Below are 17,260 nucleotides of genomic sequence, written 5' to 3' on the forward strand. Positions count from 1 at the left end.
GGGGCTGATTCATGATATAATCAAATCCCATGTCCCCCAGGTGGTTGACCCACCAACTGGAGCATAATTGAATTAGAGAGATTTTCTCACAGGAGTGAGAGTTCTGAGTCCCACATCAGGCCCCCTAGCCTGGGGAAAAGGAGCCCCCAGAGCATTTGGATATGAAGGCCAGCAGGGCTTGAGTGCAGAAGCTACACAGGATTGGGGAAAACAGACTTCACTCTTAAAAGAGTACACATAAAACCTCATGCGCACTGGGGCCAAGAGCAAAAGCAGTAATTTGAAAGGAGCCTGGGCCAGACATACCTGATGGTCTTAGAGGGTCTCCTGGGGAGTCGGGGTGCAGCTGTGGCCCACCCTGGGGACTTAGACACTGGTGGCAGGTATTATCAGTGAGTATTCATCTGCATGAGCTCTCCTGGAAACAGTGCCACCCAACAGACAGGCTTCCTAAAGACCTCACGAGCACACAGCCACCTGCAGACACACCTCTAGACATCCTTGCCCCCCAGAGGACCAAGACTCACCTCCATCCACCAGGGTGCAGGCACCAGTCCTTCAGAAGTCTCTAGATTAGCATCACCCACCAGTGAGCAGAAACCAGAAGCAAGAAAACTATAGTCCAGCAGCCTTCAGACTGAGTCCACAAACGCATGCCAGTGACCATCCTGGGACCAGCTGGCCCCCTGCCCTTGGGTGAAGAGAGGAGAGTGCACTTCTGGGATGCATAGGTTGTCTCCTATAGAGGGCCATTTCTCCAAGGTCAAACATAACCAACCTACCACATACATAAAAATATAAGTAACTATTTAGACAAAATGAAGTGACAAAGGAATATGTGTCAGAGAAAGGAACAAGATAAAACTGCAGAAGAACAACTAAGTGATGTAGAGATAGATAGGCAATCTACACAAGGAACAATTTGGAGTAATGATCATAAAGATGATCAAAGAACTCGTGAGGAGAATGGATGCACAGAGTGAGAAATTAGAAGTTTTTAACAAATAATTAGAAAATACAACAACCAAACAGAATTAAAGAATACAATAACTGACATGAAAAATACACTATACGGTATCAATAATAGACTAAATGAGGCAGAGGACCAGATCAATGAGCTGGAAAACAAAGTAGTGGAAATCACTGCTGCTGAACAAAGAAAAAAGAATGAAGAGAAATGAGGACAGTTTCAGAGACCTCTGGGACAACATAAAGCACGCTAATATTTGCATGATCAGGGTCCCAAAAGGAGAAGAGACAGGCTTGGGAAAATATTTGAAGAAATAGCTGAAAAGTTCTCTAACCTGAGGGAAGGAAACTGTCACCCAAGTCCAGGAATTGTGGAGAGTTCCATACAGGATTAACCCACAGAGGAACACAGCAGACACAGTGTAATCAATCAAAATGACTAAAAGAATATTAGGAGTAACAAATAACATACAAGGGAACTCCCATAAGGCTATCAGCTGATTTTTCAGCAGAAACCTTTGCAGGCCAGAAGGGAGTGGCAATGATATACTTAAAGTAATGAAAGAGAAAAACCTACAACCAAGAACACTCAGTAAGGCTCTTGTTCAGATTTGATGGAGAAATCAAAGCTTTACAGAGAAGCAAAAGCTAAAAGAGTTCACCACCAAACAAGCTTTACAAAAAATGCTAAAGGAACTTCTCTAGGCAGAAAAGAAAAGGCCACAGCTAGAAAGAAGAAAATTATGAAACAGAAAAGCTCGCTACTAAGGCAGACATACAGTAAAGGTAGTAAATCATCCACACACAAAGCTAGGGGTTAAAAGACAAAAGTAGTACAATTTGTATGCAAAATAAGCAGTTAAGGCATACACACCCCCAAAGATAGGCTTACAGTATCAAAAACAGTAATTTTGAGGGGAGATGAGTACAAATGCAGAATATCTAAAATGTATTTGAAATTAAGAGGTCAGCAACTTAAGCATGTATCTTTAACTGGTAATCAATCATATTTGGGTTCTGGAGGATGCATATTTGAAACTTGGAAATACTCACCTGACCCATATACCAGGTGATGCTGCCAGCTTTGAATGGGACTCAGGAAAGAGCTCTGGTGCAGGTGCAGTCTAGGGTTAAGCAGACAAGATGCTTGAATCCTATGAACTGATAGGCTCTGTTATATGAAGTGGTTGGAAAGATGAATATGGAGTTCATGGCAAGCTCAAGTAGCAGAATAAAAATATATATCCTTAGGGCAAAGCTGACATAAAAATCTGGACCTTGATAGAGAACTACTGTCTGTGGGACATCAAGTTTCTATGAAACTATAACTTAATCATACTCTGGTTTTGTCAGATGATTCCTATTAAAATGACAGGTGGGTCCAATAGCAATCTATGCTAGGGTAGCTGCTGTGCATCTAAGATAGGGCATGAGTGAGGCCAGAGGACTCAAGTTAAGCTGAATGAGCTGATGACTCAGACCTCCATGTCACCCACCATCAGCACCTCCTCAGATCACATCCATAGATATATCAGTCAGAAGGTGGGAGAGCCCCTTATGTCTAGCTGATGGAAGAGGAAAAAAGCCAAACAAGATTCATGGAAGGATCACCTTGTAAATAGATGCAAGTTAAAAATGGATTGTTGCTATATTAACTCCATACTCAGGTGGTGCTGAAAGACAGGTAATCCTCCAAGGAGAAATCCTCCCAAAGGTCAGAGCTCAGGTTGACTGTGCTCCTCCACTTAGTATGTAAAGAGAAGTAGCCTGAGGTAAGAATACTTGCTCACTGGTAGTAGTGAATGACTTCTCTGGTTGGTCAGAAGCCTAGAAAGAGAAAAAATAGAGTGGGGAAAAAGGAGTTTAAAAAGAATCAGATAGATAAACTCACAGGTCCCACAGTGTGTAGTATCACATTTAATGCTCATCAGAGAACGTCCACTATGAAAGAGGCTCTTTAAAAAATACAGACTGAGTGAATCTGCCAGTTGAATTTACCTAGACTCAGTCATCAGGCACTCTAGTGCTTCTGAATACCATGAATAATTATTAATTTGAGAAGAATCAGAAATCAAAATGTGAAATAATGAACCATACTACTACTAGAGAAATGCATCTTCTTTAAGTAGGCAGAAATTTCTAATATTGGAAACAAAGATAAAAAATAAGTTGGTCTTCACTAAAATTAAGAACTTCTGTTGACTGAAATACTAATAGAGTGAAAAATCAAGCAAGATACTGGGAAATAAAATTTGAAATACATACATGTGATAAAAGATTTGTATTCAGAATACGTTAAGAATTCCTACAATCAATAAGTAAAAAACAGAATAACCGACTTTGAAAAATTGGCAAAAGACCTGAACAGCCATGTCACTAAAGAGATCCAGATGATGAATAAACAAAGAAAATGATGCTCAATGTAATTATGCAACAGGGATATGTATATTAACGCCATGATTGCAATTACATGCTACTTCAAACACACCAGAATGGCTGAAATAGAAAAAACATGGTAATATCGACTACTCCCAAGAATGTCCAGCAAATGCAACTTTCATTTGTGGCTTGTGGGAATGTAAAAAAATGTTTGGCGTTATCTAGTAAATTTAATCATATGCATAACTTACAGCCCATCAATTACACTTCTAGGTGTTTACCCTAGATAAACGAGTACATAAGCCTACCAGATGTCATGTACAAATTGTTTCGTAGCATCTCTACTTCTGATAGTCAACAACTTGAAGCAAACCAAGTGTTCATTATATGTTTATACAATGCAATACAAAACAGTGATTAAAGGAAAAAAGAATGAACTACTGATATATGCAACAACTTGGATAAATCTCACAAATTAATGTTGACTAAGAGAATACAGACATGAGTACATACTGTATGATTCTATTCATGTGACGTTCAAGATAGACAAAATAATCAGTGGTGACTGAAATCAGAATGGTGATTAGTTTTGGGTGAGAGTGGGTGATGACTGGGAAGAGCAAAAGGAAAATTTCTGTGGTGATGGAAATGTTCTATATCTTGACTTTGATTTTGGTGGTAGATACATGGTTATATAGAAATGTGAAAATTCATTGAACTGTATACTTTGGATTATACACTTTACCTACTTTACTATGTTATACCTCAATGAAAACAAAAATATTAATTAGTCCAATCTGCCATATTACAGAATTGAGGAATAATATCATTTGATAACCTTAATAGATGCAGATAAGTATTAAGTAAAATTCAAAACATAGTCATGTTAAAAAAAACAACTCAGAAACTTATAATAGAAGAGGAGGAGGTCTTTATCTGATAAAGGGAATCTGCAAAAAAGAATAACTCAGAAAACATTATACTTAATTACAAAATATTGAAAGCATTTCCTCTGAGATCAACGACAAAAATGTCTCCTGTGAAGCAGGTCTCAAGACAGAATTAGAATTGTGCTAGATTTATTGGAGAAAATGCTTGTGAAAGATAAGGGAGAGATGGAGCAGATGTTGGCCAGGAGGGCCTTGAAATTGTGATGGAGGTCTAACACAAGACTGAAGGAAGGAAGACTGGATAAAAGAGTGTCAGACTACGGTGCACCTTCTAGAAAGAGTCATTCAGGCCAATGAGGAAACCAGATTAAAAATTGTTAGCAGAGTCATGTGTAAGGCAGAAATAAACTGACTCTAGAAAATATAAGTAAAATTATAATAAATAGAAAATACAGTATAATATATAAGAAATAATAGACAAATAAGCCCTAATGTAATAGCTGTTACAAAAGTGGAAATTGGAGTTAAAAAGATGCATCAAAATAGGTCATTTATAAGGGACACATTTAAACTGACAGGCAGAGTTTGGCACACACACAAGAAAAGATGGAATGTAAGAATACTGAGAAGATCTACTAATTAAATCCAACACTCTAATCAGCTAGTGGAGAAAATTCTAAACAAAACAGAAAGACAACCTACAGACTGGGAGAAAATATTTGCAAACAATGTGACCAACAAGGGCTTAATTTCCAAGATATACAAAGAGCTCATACATCTCAATACTAATAAAAACAAGCAACCCAATCAGAAAATGGGCAGAAGTCCTAAATAGACATTTCTCCAAAGAAGACATACAGATGGGCAACAGGCACATGAAAAGATGCTCAACATCACTAATTATTAGAGGAATACAAATCAAAACTACATGAGGTATCACATCACGCCAGTCAGAATGGCTGTCATCAAAAAGTCTACAAATAATAAATGCTGGAGTGGTTGTGGAGAAAACAGAACCCTCCTACACTGTTGGTGGGAATATAAGTTGGTGCAGCCACTATGGAAAACAGTATGGAGGTTCCTTGAAAATCTAAAAATAGAGTTAACATATGATCCAGCAATCCCACTCCTGGGCATGTATCTGGAAAAGAGGAAAACTCTAATTTGAAAAGATGTGTGTTTGTGTGTGTGTGTGTTTGTATAACTGAATCACTTTGTTGTACACCTGAAACTAACACAATATCATAAGTCAACTGTACTTCAATAAAAATTAAAATCTCAGTAGATAGTTTTAAAAAGCATTCAGAGAGTGACATCATCAAGATGGCAGAATAAGAGAACATCCACTGGTAACACCACACAGCAACAATAATTTGGCAGCTATCCTATCCCTGGACAATAGTGCCTTTGTGGGATCCAGGTAGAGATCCACACATATGCTGTGGGTATCAGGCCCTCCAACCTTGGTCTGGCTATGGACCCTTTTATCAGCCTGTTATCTGGCTCCAGCCACTTTCACCTGAGGTCCAAGAGTGATCCTGCCAGCCCAGAGACCTGCTGGGAGTCGTGCCTGCCTATACCTGCAGCAGCAGCCATATGATCTGGCTCCAAGCACACTTAACTGCAATACCAGAGCAAATTCCATCATCTAGGAACCCAACAAGAGAAGGTCTTTACCTGCTAAAACCACACTGTAAAGACTGAAAGTGGTGTTTGTGCCTTAAAATGCATAGACACCAATGCAAGATTATAAGGATCATGAAAATCAGGCAAACATAACACCACCAAAGGAAACTGATGCAGCTCCAGTAACTGGCCCCAACAAAATGGAGATCTACTAATTGCCTGACAAAGAATTCAAACTAATCATCTTAAAGGAGCTCAATGATATGCAAAAAAATACACTATAGACAACTAAATGAGATCAGGGAAATGCATGAACAAAATGAGAAGTTTAATAAACTAAAAGAAACCATAAACAAAGAACAGATGAAAAATCCTGAGGCTGAAGAATACAATGACAGAACTAAAGAATTCTAGAGAGCTTCAAAAGCTTAATTGACCATGCAAAAGAAATAATAAGCAAACTTGAAGACAGACCATTTGAAATTAGAGTGGGGAAAGCACATGAAAAAGAATGAAGAAAGCAAATGGGACTTATGGGACATAATTAATTAAACAAGTGAATATACACCTTATAGGAATTACAGAAGGACAAGAGAGAGAGAAAGGAGCAGAGGGTTTATTCAAAGAAATAAAGCTGAAAACTTCCCAAATCTTAGAAGGCACAATGACACCCAGATTCATGAAGCTTAAAGGACCCCCAAGCAAGGGCAACCCAAAGAAGACTACCATGAGACACATTATAATTAAATTGTCAATAGTCAAATACAAAGGAAGAATTTTGAAAGAAGAGAAAAATGACTTGCCACATAAAGCCTCCCCTCCCCTCATAAGGCTATCAGCAGTTTTCTTAGCAGAAACCTTGCAGGACACGAGAGTGTGATAATATATTCAAAGAGATGAAAGAAAACAAAAAACCTGCCAACCAAGAACACTATACATGAAAAAACTGTCCTTCAGAAGTGAGGACAGATGAAGACATTCCCAGACAAATAAAAGGTGAAGGAGTTTATCACCATTAGATCTGCCTTATAAGAAATGCTAAGGGGAATTTTTCAGGCTGAAAGGAAAGGACACTAAGTTACAACAGGAAAATATATAAAGTATAAAACTCATTGGTAAAGATAACTATATAGTCAAATTCAGAATACTCTAATACTGTAATGGTGGTATATATAAATTATATATAAATATATATATATTATACATAAATATATTTATATATACAAATTATATATAATTTTACCTCAGATATAAATGTTAAAAGACAAAAGTATTACACGTAACTGTAGCTGCAATAATTTGTTAATGGATACACAGTATCAAGAGAGTTAAGTGTGATGTCAATAGCATAAAAGAGGCAGGGACAGAAGTAAAAGTGTAGCATTTTTGTATGCAATTGAAGTTGTCATTATCAATTTAAAATAGACTGTTATAACTTTAAGATGTTTGTGAGCCTCATGGTAACTACAAAGAAAAAAACCTCAGTAGATACACAACAGATAGAGAAATCAAAGCATATCACTTCAAAAAATCAATAAATCATGAAGACAGCAAGAGAGGAAGAAAAAAAGGAACTAGAAAACAGTTAACAAAATGGCTATAACTCCTTACCTATCAATAGTTGCTTTAAATTCAAATGGATTAAATTCTCCAATCAAAAGGCACAGGGTGCCTGACTGGATTTTTAAAAGCAGGATCCAGCAGTATGCTGAGTACTTAAAGCTCAATTTAGCTTTAAGGACACAAATTGGCTGAAAGTGAATATATGGAAAAAGATATTCTCTGTGAATAGTAACCAAAGACAGTAGAGGTCCTATACTTTTATCAGGCACACTAAACTTTCAGTCAAAGTCTGTCACAAGAGACAAAGAAGATCACCATTATGAAGGAGTCCATTTGTCAAGAGTATATAAAAATTATATATACCAAACATTGAAGCACTTAAATATATAAAGCAAATATTCTGACAGATCTGAAGCGAGGTAGAGACAGCAGTATAATAATAGTAGTAAGGGATTTCAATACTTTACTTTCAACAATCGATAGATCATCCAGATGGAAAGTCAACAAGGAAACAGCAGACTTGAATAACACTACAGACAAGTGGATCTAAAAGACTTATACAGACCAATCTATCCAACAGTTACAGAACACACATTCTTCTAAGAGTACACAGAACATTTTCCAGCATAGATCATATGCTAGACTGCAAAACAAGTGTTAACAATTTAAGAAGATTGAAATCATATCAGGTATCTTTTCTGATAACAGTGGTATGAACCTAGATACCAAAAATAAAAGAAAAATTGCAGAAGTCACAAATGTGTGGAAATTAAACAACAAGATCCTGAACAACTAACGGGTCAAAGAAGAAATCAAAGAGCTATCAAAAAAATAACTTGAGACAAAATTGGAAACATGGCATACCAAAACTCATGCGATGCATCAAAAGCAAAAACTAAGGAAAGTTTATAGCAGTAAATGCCTACATTAAGAAAAAAGAAGTATCTTAAATATCTTAAATAAACAACCTAATTTTACATGTCAAAGAACAAAGTAAGCCCAAAGTTAGCAGAAAGGAGATTCAAAAGATCAGGGCAACAAGAAATGAAACAGAACAAGAATACAAATGAGAATAGAAAAGATCAATGAAACTAAGAGTTGGTTTTTGAAAAGATAAGCAAAGTTGACAAACCTTTAGGTGGACTAACCAAGAAAGAGAGGAGACTCAACATACTCAAGTAATTATAATTAGAAATAAGATGAGACATTACAACTGATACCATAGAAATAAAAAGGAATCATAGGAGACTACTGTCAGTAAGCATATGTTAACAAATTGGAACCTGAAGAAATGGGTAAATTCCTAGAAACACAAACTACTAAGACTAAGAATCTGAACAGACCAATAATAAATAAGGGTATAGAAACAGTAATGAAAAGAAAAACAAAGCTGTAGGCATCACACTTCCTGATTTCAAACTATATTGCAAAGCTACAGTAATCAAAACAGTATCTTACTGGCATTAAAAACTGACTCATAGACCAATGGAAACAAAAGAGAGTTCAGAGATAAACCCACACATATATGTCAATTAATCTTTCACAAAGATGTCAAGAACACACAATGGGGAAAATGATAGTCTCCTTAATAAATGGTGTAGGAAAATATGGATAGCTGTCTGCAAAGGAATGAAATTGGACCCTTGTCTTACACCATAAAAAATAATTAACTCAAAATGTACTAAAGACTTACATGTAAGACCTGAAACCATAAAATTCCTAAGTGAAAACATTGAGAAAATTCTTCTTGACACTGGGCTTGGCAATGCTTTTTTGGATATAACACAGAAACCAAAGTAAACAAAAGCAAAAATAAACAAGTGGGAATACTTCAAAGTAAAAAGTTTCTGCAACAGCAGAGAAAACATTATGGAAAACAACAGAATGAAAAGGCAGTATATGGAATGGGAGAAAATATTTACAAGCCATACATCTAATAAAGGGTTAATATCCAAAATGTATAAGAAACTCACACACCTCAATAGCAAGATGTAAAAATGGGCAAAGGATCTTATTTAGACATCATCCAAAGGAGACATACAAATATCCAACAGGTATTTGATTAGATGCTCAACATCACTAATCATCAGTGAAATGTAAATCAAAACAACAATGAGGTGTAACTGTCAGGATGGCTATTATCAAAAAGACAAGCACTTTTTGTGCTGACAGGGATGTGGAGAAAAGGGAAACCTTGTACACTTTTGATGGGAATGTAAATTGATACAGCCTTTATGGAAATCAGTGTAGGGGTTCCTCAGAAAAGTTAAAAATAGAACTACCATATGATCTAGAATCCCATTTTTGAGTATATATATATATGTAAAGGAATTGGAATCAGGATCTCGAAGAGTTACCTGAACTGGTCCAATGTTCACAGCAGCATTGTTCCCTACAGCCAAAATATAGAAAGAATCTAAGTGTCTGTTGACAGATGAATGGATAAAGAAAATGTGTGTGTGTGTGTGTGTGTATGTGTATGTATATAACTTGAACTCATACTATCTGAGAGTAGAATGGTTATTGCCTGGGGCTGGAAGGTGGGGAAAATGGAGAGATGTTGACCAAAGGGTAAAAACTTTCAGTTACAAGATGAATAAAATCTGGGAATCTAATGTACAGCATGTTGACTATAATTAATAAGACTGTATTATATACTTGAAATTTGCTGAGACTAGATCTTGTGTTCATATAACACACATACAAAGTGGTTAGTATGTGAGGTTATGGATATGTTAATAGCTTGTGGTAATAATTTCACAATGCATACCTATATCAAATCATCACATTGTATACCTTATACATATATTGTACAATTTTTGTCACTTATACCTCAATAATGCTGGAAATAAATTAAAAGACATTCTTGACTTAAAATGTCCATCTAGCAGAGGCCTAAAGCAAAAACATACTCAGTGGAAAAAAATTTAGACTGATTTGCTTTAATACTGGCAACAAACCAAAGATGATCTCTCTGCTCACTAGTGTTCCATAAAATGTAGAGCCTGTCAGACAATATGAGAGAAAATGTTTGCAAGAGAAATGACATACTCACTTCTATATAGGCAAACTATTAGAACCAGTAAGAAAGTTCAAAAAGATTGCCAGATAAAAACTCTGCTAGTAAAATTCAATACATTTTAAAACCAGCAATAACTCACTGGAAAAATATAAAATAAGCAACAAAAATTAAGCATTAAGACTTTAACCTAACAAGGGTTAGGTTATGTATGTCTAACAAGGAATACATAAGACTTTAATAGAGAAATTGTTAAAGTTGCCTTTAAAATACTAAAAGAAGAAAAAAAATGGATGGAAATTACCTCATATTCAAGGTGCAATGACTAATATGGTAAAGCTACCACTTCTCTCCAGATTAACCTAAGAATTTAATGCAATTCCCATACAGATTTTATGTAGAAGAATAAAGGTCTATGAATAGCTAGAGCAATTTTTAAAAATGGAGCTATGTAGGTGTCTTATCCTACCAGATAAATGGTACAGTCAATACCAATCGATTTAAAAAATAGTGTGATAGTAGTGTAAGAACAAATAGACTATCGTAAGAAGCAAATCAGAGACCTGAAGAACATCCCATCTCTGTGGGAACTTAGCATACAATAGATGTGGCTTCATAAATCATTCAGGAAAAGAATGGTTCTTTTGGTAGATGGAACTGGAAAAAAATGACATAATATGGAGAAAAATAATATTGGATCCCTGTACTATATCACATACCAAAATGATTTCTCATGGATTAAAGATCTAAACATGAAAGACAAAAGTATAAAATTAATAGAAATCAATGTAAAAGATATCTTTGTAATAACTTTCCTAAGGCCCCTAAACCCAAATCACAATAAAACAATTAATGTATTTCACTGTATTAAAAATAAAGATTTCTGATTAACTAGACAATAGAGACATAGTTAATGGCATAGGTGGCAGAAAATATTGGCAACATTTAAAACCAATAAGCAATAAATATCTAGACTATGTAAGGAACCCCTGCACATCAACACAAATAGATAATAAATCAAACCCTTCCTTAGAATAGAATACCTAAATTGCTAAAAATGTATATGGATAAAAATATATACAAAAGGAAACGGTTGCTTAAAGATGATCATCATGATTAGAAAAATACAATTTGGAATAATGAAATACCACTTTATGCTCACCTGATTAGGACAAATTAGAAAGCCTGGTAACATCAAGTGTTAGTGAGTGGTTGACTGACAGGAACCTTCAGGCACTGCCACTGAAAGTGCAAACTAGTACTGCTGCTTTGGAACAGCTGAGTAGAACTTCAGGAAAACAAATTATACACTGGCCCCTGCAATCTCACTCTTGAGAGTGTTCACCCTGCAAACATGAAAAAGGCATGTGGTTACAAATAATTGGATCCCATCACCAGGGAACTGGATGACTAGAGCATTAGAGTGGGATGCATCAGTGAGAAGCAGTGGCTTAGATATACTTGCAACTACAGAATAGTGCTTAAAACGTATGGCTGTTGAAAAGAAAAAAGTTAAGAGATCTGCAGTAGCACATTATGCAAATTTAAAATACTTGCATAAAACATATTTTTCAAACATCAAATTTATCTAAGGACACATTAAATACATTAGAGCAAATGCCTGTAGCTGAGTAGTAGAGGAGTGGGAAAAGGATAGGGATGAATGTGATAATGTAAAAATAAGAGAGGGACCTTGAATAAACTAGTGGTGATAATATGCCACAGTATTAGTAGTATGATTAACTCAACTCTATCTCCCTTCAGTTAAAAAAAAAAAAAGCAAAGTTAGAAATGTTACACATTCACAATCCATTTAAGGAAAAGTCACTCAGTATTGAATTGTATCTTTCTATTTGAATACAGAAAAATAATTAGCATTCAAGCTTACTGTTTTATGTAAAATTTTAATATTAAAATCAACAAAAATGTAGGTAGAAAATTCAGTGATATCTCAGAGTTTACATTAGTTTATTGATGCTATTATTTTAAAATTTTTAAATATAATTTTCAAGAAAATAATTGCTAAAGTTAAGTGACCCAGATATGAAATTTTGTTATACTCTTACCTTTATGTGACTTTGCTCTCTGTATCCTCTGGAAAACAAATTTATAAACTCTTCTAAAAGCTTTAAAGTCTTTGCTCCTCTAGAATATTTTCAAAGCTTATTCTTGTTAGATTTTCTTCATTTTTCTCTAAACAAATTAAATAGCAAATTACCTTGAAAAATTATAATTAGAAAACAATGTAAACCTTTTTTATTGGGTACAATATTCATAACATAAAATCTGTCATTTTACCTATTTTTAAGTGGACAGTTCAGTGGCATTGAGCACATTCACAATGATGTGCAACCATCACTATCGTTCACCTCCAGAATTTTTTTTAATCTTTCCAATCAGAAACTTTTGTCCATTAAATAATAACTCCCCATTCACCCTTTCCCTAGCCCCTGGCAACCATTCTAACTTTTGTCTCTATGAATTTGAGTACTCTATCTCATGTATGTGGAATCATGCAGTATTTGCCCATTTGAGACTGGCTTATTTCACTTACATAAGTCTTTAAGGTTCATCCATGTTGCATCATGTGTCAGAATTTCCTTCTTTTTTCAGGCTGAATAATATTACATTGTATGTACATGTATCATTTTCTTTATGCATTCATCCATTGTTGGAGACTTGGACTGCTTCTGTCTTTCGGCTATTGTGGAATAATGCTGCTATAAACAGGAGTATACAAATATCTGTTTCAGTCTCTGCCTTCAATTCATTTGGGTATATGTTTCATTATTTTCAGGAACTGCCATACATTTTCTACAGTAAACGTACCGTTTTACCTACTTGCTATTTTCTGTGATTAAAAAAAATTAACCATTCTAATGAATGTGAGGTGATATCTCATTGTGGTTTTGTTTTGCATTTTCTTAATAATTAGTGATGTTGAGCATCTTTTCACATACTTGTTGGCCATTTGTTTATTTCCTTTAGAGAAATGTCTATTCAAGTCATTTGCCCATTTTTTAAAATAAATTTATTTTTTATTTATTTATTTTTGGCTGCATTGGGTCTTTGTTGCTGCACGCGGGCTTTCTCTAGTTGTGGTGAGTGGGGCCTTCTCTTTGTTGCAGTGCACGGGCTTCTCAGTGTGGTGGCTTCTCTTGTTGCAGAGCATGGGCTCTAGGTGCATGGGCTTTCAGTAGTTGCAGCATGTGGGCTCAGTAGTTGTGGCTCACGGGCTCTAGGGTATATGGGCTTCAGTAGTTGTAGTGCATGGGCTCAGTAGTTGTGGCTCACAGGCTCTAGGGCACACGGGCTCCAGGGCACATGGGCTTCAGTAGTTGTAGCACACGGGCTTAGTTGCTCCGTGGCATGTGGGATCTTCCCGGACCAGGGATTGAACCCGTGTTCCCTGCATTGGCAGGCAGATTCTTAACCACTGTGCCACCAGGGAAGTCCCCATTTGCCCATTTTTAAATCAGGTTTTTGTTTTTGTTATTGAGTTGTAGGAGATATTTATATATTCTGGATCTTAATGCCGTATCAGATATATGATTTGCAAATGTTTTCTCCCATCCTGTGGATTGCTTTTTCACTCTGTTGATAGTATCCTTTGATGTAGAAAAGGTTTAAATTTTGTTGAAGTCCAGTTTATCTATTTTTTTCCTTTGTTGTCTGTGCTTTTCGCATCATTTTCAAGAAATTGTCAAATCTAATGTCATGAAGCTTTCCCCATTTTAAGTTTTGTAGTTTTAGCACTCATGTTTACATCTTTGATCTACTTAGAATTTTTAAATATGTGTAAGGTAAGGATCCAACTTTTTCTTTGAATGTGGATATCCAGTTTTCCCAGCACCACTTGTTGAAGAGACTGTTTTCCCCACTGAATGGTCCTCACACCCCGTCAAAATTCATTCGACCATATATGCAAGGGTTTATCTATGGGCTCTCTATTGTATTTGATTGGCCTATATGCCTGTCTGCATGCCAGTACCGCACTGTTTTGTTTATGTAGTTTTGTGGAAATTTTTGATATCAGAAACTGTAAAACCTCCAAATATTTTCTCCTTTTTCAAGATTGTCTTGGCTATTTGGGTTCCCTTGTGGGTCCATATAAATTTTAGTATGGATTTTTCCATTTCTGCAAAAATTTAACTCAAATTTTGATAAGGATTGCATTGAATCTGTAGACCATTTGGGAAATACTGACATCCTAACAGTATTATCTTCTAGTCCACGAACATGGGAAGTCTTTTCATTTATTTGTGTCTTTAATTTCTTTCTGCAATGTTTTGTAGTTTCAGTGTACAAATCTTTTGCCTTCTTGGCTAAGTTTATTGCTAAGTATTTTATTCTTTTTGATATTATCATTAACAAAATTATCTTCTTCCTTTTCAGATTGGCCATTGTTAGTGTAGAAACACAACTGATTTTTGTGTGTTGATTTTGCATCCTTCAACTCTGCTAAATTTGTTTATTAGTTTTAACAGTTTTTCTGCATGTGGAATCTTTAGGGTTTTCTACACATAAGGTGATCATGTTGTCTAAAAATATAATTTGACTTTTTCCTTTCCAGTTTAGATTCCTTTTATTAATTTTTCTTTCCTAATTACTCTGGCCAGGACTTCCAGTACTATATTAAATAGAAATGGCAAGAGTCAGAATATTATTTTGTTCCTGTTCTTAGAGGAAAAGCTTTCAGTCTTTCATAATTGAGTATGTTAACTGTGGACTTTTCATATATGGCTTTATCATGTTGAGTTAGTTTCCTTCTATTCCTAGTCTTTTGGGTGTTTTTGATCATGAAAAGGTATTGAATTATGTCAAATGCTTTTTCTGCATCAATTGAGATGATCATGTGTTTTCTTTCTTTCATTCTGTTAATGTGGTACACTTCATTCAATAATTTTAATATGTTGAACCACATTTGCATTCCATTAATAAATACCGCTTGGTCATGGTTTGTAAACCTTTAACTGTTGAATTCAGTCTTCTAGCATTTTTTTGAGTATTTTTACATTAATATATACAAGTGATACTGGTCTATATTTTTCTTCCCTTGTGATGTCTTTGTCTTTGGAATCAGGGTAATGCAGACTATTAGAATGAATGAGGAAGTGTTCACTCTTTCAATTTTTTAAGAGTTTGAATTAAGATTGATGTTAATTTTTCTTTAAATATTTGGTACAACTCACCCATGACGCCATCTGTTCTGGGACTTTTCTTTGTCGGGAGGTTTTTGATTACTGCTTCAGGTTCCTTGGTATTATAACTATGTTCAGATTGCCTATTTATTTATGATCACTGTTACTAGGCTTTTTCTTTTTTTTCTTTTTAAAATTTTTTTCTGTTTTTCTAAATTGAAGTACAATTGACTTACAATATTGTATTAGTTTCAGATTTCAACATAGTTATTTGATGTTTTTATACACTACAAATGATCACCACAATAATCTAGTTACCATCTGTCACCATATAAAATTATAATATTATTGGCTATATTGCCTATGTGATACATTACATCCCTGTGACTTATTTACGACTGGAAGTTTGTATGTATGTCTTAATCTCCCTCACCTATTTAACTCAACCCCCTACCCCCCTCCCCTATGTCAACCACCAGTTTTTTCTCTGTATCTATGAGTCTGGTTCTGTTTTGTTATGTTTGTTCATTTATTTTGTTTCTTAGATTTCACATATAAATGAAATGGTGTATAGTATTTGTCTTTCTCTTTCTGACATTTCACTTAGCATAATACCCTCTAGGTCCATCCCTGTTGTTGCAAATGGCAAGATTGCTTTTGGTTTTATGGCTGAGTAATATTCAATTATGTGTGTGCATACACACACACATACACAAACACACATATACACATCTTTATCCATTCACAAGTGAGACTCTTGTAGGCAGCATATATATGCATTTTGTATTTTATCCATTCAGCCACTCTGTGTCTTTTTTTTTTTTTTTGGCTGTGTTGGGACTTCATTTCTGTGTGAGGGCTTTCTCTAGTTGTGGCAAGCGGGGGCCACTCTTCATCACGGTGCGTGGGCCTCTCACTATCGCGGCCTCTCTTGTTGCGGAGCACAGGCTCCAGACGTGCAGGCTCAGTAGTTGTGGCTCACGGGCCTAGTTGCTCCGCGGCATGTGGGATCTTCCCAGACCAGGGCTCGAACCCGTGTCCCCTGCATTAGCAGGCAGATTCTCAACCACTGCGCCATAAGGGAAGCCCTGTGTTTTTTTTTTTTAATTTTTAGCTGCGTTGGGTCTTCGTTGTCGTGTGTGGGCTTCTCATTGTGGTGGCTTCTCTTGTTGCGGAGCACGGGCTCTAGGAGCATGGGCTTCAGTAGTTGTGGCATGCGGGCTCAGTAGTTGTGGCTTGCGGGCTCTAGAGCTCAGGCTCAGTAGTTGTGGCACATGGGCTTAGTTGCTCCACAGCATGTGGGATCTTCCCAGACCAGGGATCGAACCCATGTCCCCTGCATTGGCAGGCGGATTGTTAACCACTGCACCACCAGGGAAGTCCCTACTCTGTGTCTTTTCATTGAAGTATTTAGTCCATTTATACTTAAAGTAATTATTGATGCACATGTACTTATTGTTCTCTGGTTGTTTTTGTAGTTCATTTTTGTTCCTTTCTTCTTCTTTTGCTCTCTTCTTTTGTGATCTGACTAGTTTCCAGAGCTCCTCCTAGTCCACCATCTTGCTGATGTCACTCCTCAAAGATGATGTAAATCTTGTAAATTTTTAACAAGTGTTAATTATCAATTAGTACCATTTTCCCCTTCAATCACCTTAGCAATGGAAGGTACCTCT

At 35.9% G+C, this 17,260-nt stretch overlaps 1 protein-coding gene and 1 long non-coding RNA gene across 2 annotated transcripts in view; both read right to left on the reverse strand.

The window, feature by feature from the left end:
• Positions 1–2,630: 2,630 nt before the first annotated feature.
• On the reverse strand, positions 2,631–12,771 carry LOC309971571. The gene is made up of 3 exons (XR_014326739.1): positions 12,513–12,771; positions 11,609–11,792; positions 2,631–2,796 (listed from the first exon to the last, which is right to left on the reverse strand). It is a non-coding gene; the product is annotated as an uncharacterized lncRNA (long non-coding RNA).
• A 369-nt stretch (positions 12,772–13,140) lies between these two features.
• CCDC7 (coiled-coil domain containing 7) overlaps positions 13,141–17,260 on the reverse strand; it is a 288,810-nt gene continuing 284,690 nt past the window's right edge. Inside the window, exon 43 of the mRNA XM_082854543.1 lies at positions 13,141–13,163. The gene's annotated coding sequence lies outside the window, so the exon portion shown is untranslated. The remainder of the gene's footprint in view (positions 13,164–17,260) is intronic.

This window comes from Leucopleurus acutus (genome assembly GCF_964270905.1).
Source record: "Leucopleurus acutus genome assembly, chromosome: 1".
Taxonomy (NCBI): domain Eukaryota; kingdom Metazoa; phylum Chordata; class Mammalia; order Artiodactyla; family Delphinidae; genus Leucopleurus; species Leucopleurus acutus.